Consider the following 10,515-nt stretch of genomic DNA (forward strand, 5'->3'; position numbering starts at 1 on the left):
CCTTTTCTAGGTCCGAGATCACCTTCTTTTCTTCGGTCTTCCTTTTGGTGAGTCCACCTTCCTTTGCTTTTTGCTTTTGATTCCGTTGTCCTTTCCTTTAACATGTCTTGCCTTATCTTAGATAGCCTTTTAGATGGGAGTGGCGAGTCTACTGGGGCCGATGTGGATACCTCAGCTCAGACCGTGGATCCTCGTCCTATTGAGATGGTCACTTCGGGACAGGATGCGGTCCTCAATCTGCCTGGGGTGAACTCACCTCGGCGAGAGCGTGAGGCCTCTAGTAACTTGGCTTCCACCTCACACTGAGGTCGGCTGCTAGACAACTTCGACCTGCCGATAATGATGGCGGACAGGTTCCTAGCCTTCGTAGCCCGGTACAGACTCCTTAACAACCTTGTATATAGCATACCCTTAGGCAACTTTCCTTGGGATCATGGTCACAACGAGATCATGATCTTCGAGGAGCAGCTCATAGCCGGTCTGGGTCTTCCGCTTCACCCTCTTATAATTAAGATCGTTAAATTCTTTAATATTACCATAGACCAACTTCTCCCAAACTCTATCCGTAATATCGTATGGACCATTTCTCTTTTCCATGACTACAACCGCCCCCTTGACCTCGATGTCTTTCCTTCGATCCTTTCCATTAAGAAAAATCCATCATGCGTTCTGCCCGAGCACAAGCAAACTTACTACTTGTCACCTCATCCTGGATACAATCTGTTGCACGAGCTCCCTAATAAGGTCCTAGCCTGGGAGAGGCGTTACTTCGTGGTCCGCAACATCGAGGAGTGGCCCTTCCCGACTCATTGGAGGGCAGCCATCCAAGACCCCAATGTTAGACTGGACCTGAAGACAAGGGAGGAGGTCTGATCTTGGGCAGAGCTCGGCCTGAAGTTTGAAAACTTTGTGACCGAAGAGAAGCTCATGCAGGCCGGCCTAAGTCCTCCTGGTAGGTGGCTATTTGTTGTACATTTTCTATTCATTTTACTTTGGTATTGTATCTGACTTAGCTCATTTTCATTGCAGCTGCCATGGACGACATCCCTGCTGATGAGCTCTTCAGGAGCATGAAGAAGGAGAAGAAAAAGAAGAGAGCCTCCAAAAAGGATCGTATTGAGAGTGAAGCAGCCACAACTGAGGCTGTCGTTCCTGAGCCCGAGCACCCACCAATTGTCGAGCAGCCTCCTGTAATCGATCTGGTCAAGGAGGACTCGAGCAAGCCCACCCCACTTCGCATGCCCCAGGAGGCTACATCTTCAGAGCCCGTCCCAGCCACCGCCCCTTCTTCGGGTAGCAATGCTCCAGTTCAGAGCATTTTGACTCCAAAGTTCAGCCTTCTCAAGAGCAAGGATTCGGTGTTCACTGAGGAGGTCGCTCGTTGGGCCGACTTGCCAGTTGCTCAGCTCAGGGCCTTAGCGACTACACACTGTATGGTGGTACGTTCTTGAACTTGTCTTTCAAATTGTCTCGTAGTTAGATTTTTTATATACTGATACTCGTTTTCTTCTCTTGGCAGGTGAACTCCTCCATCCACACCTTGGCTTATCAGTCTGAGGTGAACCTGAAGAGGTCTCTCGAAGCTGAGGAGTCTTCCCGAAATGCCCATGCCAAACTAAACTTAGTTTGCGACGAAATCAACCAAGTGAAGAATGACACGCGAGCTAAGAAGGAGCTGCTAACTTTTCTGATGTTAGAGAAGAAGGAGCTCGAGGAGCGTGAAACGACATTGAAAAGGGAGGTCGAGAACCTTGAGTCCCACGTGAAGGAACGTACCGAACTACTACTTCAGGCGATGGAGGAGGCCAATGTTAAGGATATTGAGGAGTACAAGTCCTCAGTGGAGCTTCAGGAAAGGCTGGTCGAGACAGGGACAGCGGGTTACCACAAGGGGTTTAAACTCAGCAGGTGGTTGACCTGGCGTGAATTTCCCCACCTCTACCTCAGCGCCATAACCACGTCGAAGATTACCGAGGAGATGGTCATCAAAGCTACCAAAGATTCGGACTCCGTAGCGGAGAGTGATGATGACCTGCTTGACGAGGAAGAGAAGACCAGTGTTAGTGAGGACCGTATGGAGACAAATCCTCCTGCCGAAGTCTCCAATAAGGATGAAGAGCCCCGAACTGATTGAAGCCTCTTTTCTTGGACCTCCCTCTTTTTGTAATGCTCAATGTTCCAAGCCTCCTAGTTTGGTCAATTGTAATCTTTTTCTCTTTTTTTTTGTACTTGAAGTTCTATATCAATGAAATACAAGTGTTTTGCAATCTTTGTGTGCAAATTTTTCTAAGTGTAGATTACTCCCGAGTTGACGAACTAAACCAAATAGAAGTTAATTTTTTTCTAAGTATAGGTTACTCCCGAGCTGGTGAGCTTGACACTAGTAGGAATGATCAAATTGCCATTGTATTCCAGGGCGAACAGACACTGTAAGGTACATACCCGATCTCTATGCCCGGGTTACTCATTTGCCTAACTGTTGGTTATCCCTAAGTGTCGCGCTAATGAGCTTGACTCTAAGTGGGATTAACCTTATGTTGTTGTATGCCGAGGTGAATTAGACACCGTAGGGTTCACACCCGAGTTGTCTATGCCTCATAGGCATCTAAGACTTGTCCGCCTATGCTGAATAGGTAACTAGGACTTGTCTACCTATGCCGGAGAGGTGACTTGAACTTGTCTGCCTATGCCGAAATGGCGACTAGGACTTGTCTGCCTTGCCGAAGAGGTGACTAGGACTTGTCTGCCTATGCCAGAGAAGTGACTAGGACTTGTCTGCCTATGCCAGAGAGGCGATTAGGACTTATCGTAGTGCTGAGGTCTTCTGTCAGCTGGCACCATAGCCCTTAGGCTTCTAGGAGTGACTCGTAGTCCTCTCTCCAGTCAGTCATCTTTTTCAACCAGTTCGGTGGTCACATAGACTTTCGACTAGTTCAGTGGTCACATAGACCTGAAGAAATTTTGCCTTAAGAGTTACAAGTTCATAAGTAGTACCTTCTTAGGTTATCAATATTCCACTCTCGAGGTACCTGCTTTCCTTCCAAAGTCTCGAGCTCACATGTGCCTTCCCCGAATACCATCTTTACTCAGTACAAACCTTCCCAATTTGGTCCAAGCTTACCAACGCTGAGGTTAGGTACCATAACCTTCTGAAGAACCAGGTCGTCGACACGGAAGTGTCATTTTCTGACCTGAGCGTTATAGTACCAAGCTACTCTTTGTTGGTAAGTTGTAGTCCAAATGTAAGCCAGGTCTCATACCTCATCTACCAGGTCTAGGTTGGTAAGGAGCTCTCCATCGTTTGTTTTCTCATCATAAGCCTCCAATCGCAATGTGGGCATCTCTATTTCCATCGGGATCACCGCTTCTATACCATACGTGAGGTTGAAAGAGGTCTTACCCGTTGTGGTCTTAATAGTAGTTCGATAGGCCTAAAGGACACTGGGCAGTTCGTCCACCCACAATCCCTTAGCTCGAGCTAAGCGAGCTTTCAATCCACGAAGTATCGCTCTGTTAGTTACTTTTGCTTGCCCGTTCGCCTGGGGTGTGCCACCGAGGTAAAATTTTGTTGAATCCCCATTTTGGCACACCAATTTTGAAACTTAACATCTTCGAACTGCTTCCCATTGTCGAATATCAGCACTCGAGGTAGTACAAAGCGACATACTATGCTTTTCCAGAAGAAATTCTGTATGTTGCGGGATGTGATCATTACCAAGGGTTCGACTTCCACTCATTTCGTAAAATAATCTACTACTACAACCAAGAACCTCCTCCACCCTGTTGCTGGTGGGAAAGGACCAAGGATGTCGATTCCCCACTACGTAAAGGGCCACGGGTTGGTGAGTTATTTCAAATCAGCAGCAAATTGATGGTGAATGTTGGCACGCCTCTGACACTTGTCACACTTTTTAACGAGTTTGAGTGCATCTGTCTTCATCGTGGGCCAATAATAGCCTTGCCTTAGCAGTTTCTGTGCAAGAGCTCTGTCCCCCAAGTGTCCACCGCACAAGCCTTCATGGGTGTCCTGAAGTACATGCTCAGCTTCTAAGGGTCACAAGCAATGCAGGTAAGAGAGCGTGAAAAGTCTTCTGTACAGTTGTCCGTCTATGAGGACGTACTTAGCTGACTGGTGCTCTACCCTTCGAGCAGCATTGCATTCTATAGGTAGGGTCCCGTGGAGCAGATAACTCATGAGTGGGTCGATCCAGCTTGGTTCCTCTTGTGATACGGGAGCGACCTCTTCTGCCCCCTCCCCCCCCCCCCGAGAATGCTGAGCCGAGGTAAGTCCTATATGTACACATTTCTGCGTTCTCAGACCTCAGAATTTGTCTGATAAAGCAGGAGATGAAGCCGCACAGGATCTCTTTGAATTTGGCCAAGTAAGCTGCCATAGTGGGGTCATAGGCTTCATACTCACCAATGACTTGGTTAACCATTAGTTGTGAGTCGCTGCATACGATGAGGTACTTTGCTTTCATTTCCCTTGCTACGGTTAACTCGATGACCAGCGCTTCATATTCTGCCTCGTTGTTCGATGCCTCGAATCTGAACTAGAGAGCATACTCCAGCTTCACCTTGCTTGGGCCGTACAATATCAGTCCTACACCGCTTCCCTGCTGATTGGACATGTCATCGATGTGAGGATCCATGGCTCCTCATCCCAGGTCGGTTCCACTCTGACTGGGACTGACACTGCACTGGTTGATGCTCCCGTCGTGTAAGCGAGCTCAGCCAACTCGGGGGTCGTTGTGCTAAACGTGCAACTCTGCTACAAAATCAGCCAAGACCTGGGCTTTGGGATCTATGCACCTAAGGTTTTGTTTTTCTACTTGATGTGAAGTGAGGTTTATAATCAAAAGATTCCAAATTGAGGGTTAGGATCGATCTCGACTTCAGGTCTTAGTAGGGAAGGGTAAATGGTATTAGATTCAGGCAATCTTGGTATTGTTGGATTTGGAATTTTGGGTTCAATGCATTTACAGTATTGGATTCAAAATTTAGGTTTGGGGAAATGGTATTGGGTTTGGGTAATCTTGGTATTATTGAATTCAAAATTTAGGCTCCACAAATCTTTGGTGTTTGATTTGCAACTTGATGTAAAGTTAAGCTTAGAATTAAAAAGATCCTAAATTGAGGGTCAAAATCGATTTGAGCTTTGGGGTCTTGAAATGAAAGGGGAGAATAGTGTTGGGTTTGGGAAATCTTGGTCTCGTTTGTTTCATAATTTTGGATTCTGCATATTTTTCAAGTTGGTGGTGTTGTGATCGAGAAGACTCTAAATCGAGGGTCAGGATTGATTCTAGCTCTAAGCCTTAAAATGGGGTGGGGGGAGAATAGTGTCGGGTTCGGGAAATCTTGGTAACATTGGGTTCAAAATTTAGGGATCTACATATCTATAATGCCAGATTTTAGATTTTATGTGGTGTTAGGCTTAGGATGAAAAAGATTTCAAACCGAAGGTCAACATCAATTCTGGTTCTAGGTCTTAAGATGAAGGGGGTAATAGTGTTGAGTTTGGGAAATCTTGGTATCATTAGATTCAAAATTTAGGGCTCTATGTACCTGTTAAGTCGGACTTCAAATTTTATGTAATGTTAGGTTTGGGATAAAAAGATTCTAAATCAAGGGTCAGGATCAATCTTGGCTCTGGGTTTTAAGATAGTGGAGTAAATAGTGCCGGGTTCGAGCAATATTTGTATCATTGGATTTGGAATTTTAGGTTCTACATATTTTCCATGTTGTATTTCAAACTTGGTTTGTTGTTAAGCTTGGTATCGAGAACATTCTAATCCAAGTGTTCTGATCGATTGTAACCCTGGGTCTTAAGATAGATAAGAGGGACAAATAGTGCCTGGTTTGAGCAATCTTGGTATTTTTAGATTTGGAGTTTTGGGTTCTTTATATGTCATGTTGGGTATCAAATTTGGTGTACCGTTAGGTTTCTGATTGAGAAGACTTCAAATTAAGGATTAGCATTAGTCATAGCTCTAGGTGCGGGACATAGCAATGAACAATTCAAGGTCAAGCAATCTTTGTATCATTGGGTTTGGAATTTCGAGCTCTAGATAACAATTGATTTTATTTGGTTAATTTGGAGGCACAAAATTAGTTAAATTACAAAAATACCCCTTAATCGACTAAGAGATTGGCTAAAGCATTGCTTGAAAATCAAAGTGCTATAGAGAGATAGAAAAAGGCTTTAAGGGAATTAATGGGGTGCTAATAGACTAGGTGGATCTGATCGAGATCCAGGGTTTGTGTTGTAGGGAAAAATACAATGTCAGCTTTCTTTAAAAGTATGTGACAATTACACTACAACATGGACAAGCTTTCTTAATCTAGCTTCCCATTGTTATTACGGAGTCTATGCTAAATATTCTCGTTGCATTGATGTGGTTCATTGAATTGAAACCCATTAAAGAACTGAGTTAGATTGAATGTGCATGTTGGATGCATAAAGACGATTGACATTTTTGGACTGGACTTTGGTGAATAATTTTTGGGTTATGCATGAGTTTGTAGATGTAATAAATATTGCTAGTTTGATAGATATTGGCTTTATAGGTAACAAGTAGTATACTTGGTGTAACAATCGAGATGGTCTCGGTTGTATTTGGGCCAGTTAGACCGGATTCTAGTGAATAATTTTTAGGCTCAAAACTTCCTAATGAAGCTTGCAATTCGTATTAATAGATTGTGCTTTGATCATAACCCATTTGTGTTTAATGTGGAGGAATAAGACCTGCGAGATCCAGGCTATTTAGATTCCAAAACATGTGGCTAGACCATCCAAACTTCAAATCTGTTGTTTACATGAATTAGAGGGAACCAATGTATGCTGGAACCATGATGTATTTGATAACTTTCATCAATGGGTTAGAAAAGCAGAGGATAAGGTTCAACAAGTTGGAATCCAGTAACTTCAGAGCCAAGACCAAAATACGAAGACGACTCTTGTAGAAAGCCGTAAGGATCTTCATACAGTTCTGAAAATGGAAGAAACATTTTGGAGACAAAAGGCAAGAATAAAGCGGATTGCAAAGGGGGACCGAAATACCAAGTTTTTTCACACCTTGGTTAATATCAAAGGAGGCAGGTAAGTGATTAGACGTCTGAAAAAATCAACAAGGATCTGGATCGATGAGGAGGAGAGCCTAAGGAAATTAATGGTGGATCATTTCAAGGGAGTGCTTTCAGAAGAACCGGTTAACATAGATGAGGAAATGCTGGCAGTTATTCCTAGACTAGTAACAGTAGACGATAACAAAATGTTGGAAGACATTCCTAATAAAGAAGAAGTTAAAGCCGCGGTGTGGGCTTAGATAAAGACAACTCACCACAGGAATTTTCTACACTTCGTCTAGGAAATCGTAAGTCTTGAGGTTATTAATGCAATTTAGTTCTTTTTTAGAGGGAGCAATCTATATATATTAAAACAAAGCAGTCATTTTTTAAACAACCAATGAGAAGTATTTTCCCAATAACCTAAATAATCTCTTCTTCTAAAATTTATCTTAAACTATCTCCCCCACTTTCTCCAGAATTAACTCTAATTCCTATTTATCTCCATAATTATCTCTAATTTAATAGAGAGTTTTTCTCCTAAATTATCTCTAATTCCTATTTATCCTCTCCCCTACATTTTATCTATATCTATCTAAAGAAATTTTGGATTAAAAAATTTAAGAATTATTTAAATATTCTAACAATATTATATAATAACTTTAAAATATTTATTAAAAACACAAAAAAAATTATATTTCTACAAAATATATCACGAAATTATGTACTAAAAATTTAAATTATGCATTGCTGGATTATCAATTTAAATGCTTTTCAAATATTTAATAATATGTAATAGATTTATATAAAGAAAATTCAAATAACAAAAAAACTTAAATATTTATAGACTATTTAAATATTTAAATAACTAAATATTTGTCATAACTATATTTTAAATAGTTAAAATAACGAAATTATCTGATAAATAATTATATATTTTTACAAAATATGTCATGAAATTATGTACTAACAATTTAAATTATGTTTTCCCGGATAGTCAATTTAAATATTTTTCAAACATTTAATAATATGTAAGAGCTTTAAATAAATTAAATTCAAATAACAAAAAATTTTAAATATTTTATATATTATTTAAATATTTATATAACTATATATTTATCATAACTATATTTTAAATAGTTAAAATAACAAAATTATGTGATAAATTTAAAAAAATTCTTTAAAGCAGAAAAATAATTATAAAATAATATTGAAATTAATAATAATTTAATAAATTACAAAATTAATAATGAAATTATGAAATAATAGTATAAACTATGATTTTATGGATAATTAAATTCCATAAATAACTAATATTTTAAAATTTAAATATTTTGCATATTAATTAAGTATTTAAATAACTGGTTATTTGAAATAACAAAATATTTAACATAACTATATTTAAAATATTTAAAATAAAGAAATTATGTAATAAATTTAAAAAATTTCTAAAAAGTAGAAAATAATTATAACATAATATTGAAATGAATAATAATTTAATATTTTACATAATATTGTATATAACTAATTTCACTTATATCAAGTAATAATTCAAGAAAATACTTTCAAAAAATTAATATTTATTAATAATAATTTTAAACTCTTAATCTATATTTATTATATAATTATATATACAAAAGTACTGAGATTTATTGCCGTGTTTACTATTACATGACTTTTTGTTGCCATTGTCTGTCATCGTCCTTGGGGCTTTTAGGGTCTTCCTAGATTTTCCAGAGCATATTACCACATTTGGAAAAATAAGTGTTGGGACTTATCATCGCACCTAGTGTTGCCATAGCTTTCTTGGGTCTGTTGGGGTAAGTCATCGCACTTTAGATGGACAAGTGTTGGGATTTTACATCACGTCTAGTGTTGCCAGAGCCTTCTTAAGGTTACCAGGGTAATTGATCGCTTCTTATAAAGCTCAGTAATATGGTTTGTCATCGCATTTTAGATAGATAAGTGTTCGGATTTTGTCATTGCACCTGGTATTGCCAGGGCCTTCATGGGGTTGCCAAGCTATATGTCATCACTTCTTAGGTAGCTCAGTGTTTGGACCTGTCACCACACTTGGTGCTGCCAAGGCCTTCCTAGGGTTGCCAAGGTGTACATATATATCATCGCACTTGGGGTTGCCAAGGCCTTCCTGGGCAGACTAGGGAATATGTCATTCTGCTTGGGGTTGCCAAGGCCTTCCTAGCAGACCAGGGTATATGACATCACTCCTGGGGGTGCCATGGCCTAAAGGGATAAGAGATTCCATCATATGGAAGGCCGAACCCTGTAGGTAGGTTGGTCGAAATTTCAAAAATTTCTCTCTCTCCCATCTAGGACTCACATTCCCTGTTTTTGAAAACTGCTTTTCAATGATCAATCTTGAACCAAGAACCGAACCAGATCTGAACAAAATTTAGTAGGAGAGGGATATACCTGATATGAAGATGCAGTATCTCCCGACAAAGGTATTCATGCCCAAAGAAAAACTCTGAAAACTGCCCCCAATAAAGATGACACAGCGAATGATGGAGCAGAATCAGTCGGATCCGTCCAACGAACCGAATTCTTCAGCAAAAATTTGATAGAGGCAATGACCATGACTTCTGATCAGCCTTTCTCCAAAGACTGATATCAAGACTCCTCTTGGTTGCTCCTACAATGGAGATCGAACCGGTAGTATGGCGGCAACTGGAGGAGGACGCAGAGAAAAGATGGCGCAGTCACACTTATCTGATCTCTGGAATTTGGGATGGGTTGAATGGTTTGCCCCTCCTCCTTTTATAGGCTTAATGAGAGCACCTAATCTCATTAGGATTTTCCTAATCCAAATCTGTATTTGGATAAGGAGTTCTCTTTAAGAGATAAGAATAAGACCTTATCTTATCTACATATTAGATCAGCTCTCTCCTAATCTCATTAGGAGATTAGACCCTATCCTATCTGCTGAGTGAAAAGGGATAAGACCCTATCCTATCTGCTGTTTTAATCCCAAATCCGCCCCCTTATTTAACTAATCAAATTAGGCCAGTTCCAAATGGGCTTTAGGCCCAATAAGTCTTAGTGCTCAAAATGCTTCCAAACAATTGCCTAGTTGGGCTTCTTTGTATGGTGTGGGACCCAAACATTGATCTACACATCAGCCACATGGGTTCAGCCTAGCCTCTGTGACAAGGCCTGGCCAAATTCACTAAAAAGACAGTGAACCCCCAGAAGCCCATCACATGGACTTCTAATGGGCCCAACACTTACACTAAGTGGTCCTTGGGCCAAGCCACCTTATAAAAACCTAGGTACTGTGGGCAGATGCAAGATTAGCCCATCAGGTATTACCCTCAATGGTTTTACACTTAACCTCTCAGCCCATAATGATCAAACACTGCCCGACAAGAGAGAACCTCTCCCTCGACTGCAAGGAACAGGGTTGCACTCTCTACTCACATGGATCCCAAG

The sequence above is a fragment of the Nelumbo lutea genome, chromosome 1 (genome assembly GCF_056320005.1).
Source record: "Nelumbo lutea isolate HS-2025 chromosome 1, American lotus-T2T, whole genome shotgun sequence".
Taxonomy (NCBI): Eukaryota; Viridiplantae; Streptophyta; class Magnoliopsida; order Proteales; family Nelumbonaceae; genus Nelumbo; species Nelumbo lutea.